The sequence below is a fragment of the Penaeus monodon genome, chromosome 29 (genome assembly GCF_015228065.2).
Source record: "Penaeus monodon isolate SGIC_2016 chromosome 29, NSTDA_Pmon_1, whole genome shotgun sequence".
Lineage (NCBI taxonomy): Eukaryota > Metazoa > Arthropoda > Malacostraca > Decapoda > Penaeidae > Penaeus > Penaeus monodon.
The window spans coordinates 225210-225675 of NC_051414.1; the positions used below are offsets into that span (position 1 = coordinate 225210).

At 40.8% G+C, this 466-nt stretch overlaps 1 protein-coding gene across 1 annotated transcript in view; it reads right to left on the reverse strand.

The window, feature by feature from the left end:
* The window catches only part of LOC119591874 (Bardet-Biedl syndrome 2 protein homolog), a gene marked incomplete in the record, with an annotated part of 22073 nt that overhangs the window by 19970 nt on the left and 1637 nt on the right, over window positions 1–466 (reverse strand).

Here is a 466-nt window from a genome sequence, read left to right on the forward strand (position 1 = left end):
GGTGTGTGTTTAAAGCCATATAAATCACCGAGTGTTAAAGTGTTTTATCCCCTAATTTCTGTGTGGAAACACTATTGTGATCCTCTTGAATGCAATGTATTGGGGAATTCAAGCTCCAGTGACTTAAACCAGACCTGAGAGACATAAAGGATAAGACAGAGTGGTTCCAAGGTGCACTACTGTTTAAGAGGAAATAGTGCCTCTTCCACCACCCATTCCAGAATTCCAACAGGTTTGTTATGTAAAGGAGATCAATTCTTCAACAAGACAGGTAGCTATACTGTGGGGTGAGCAATATTGTACACAGAATTTATGAAAGCACTCTTACATGGGATGACCCTTTACAATTCTAATGACATGAAAGTACTGCAAGAAGAGAGTTAATGTGAGATTCAACTGGCTTTTTTCAGGCCCTAACCCAAGCAATCTCTGGTTGCCCAGCCAGAATAATGTTTCAACTGGGGGT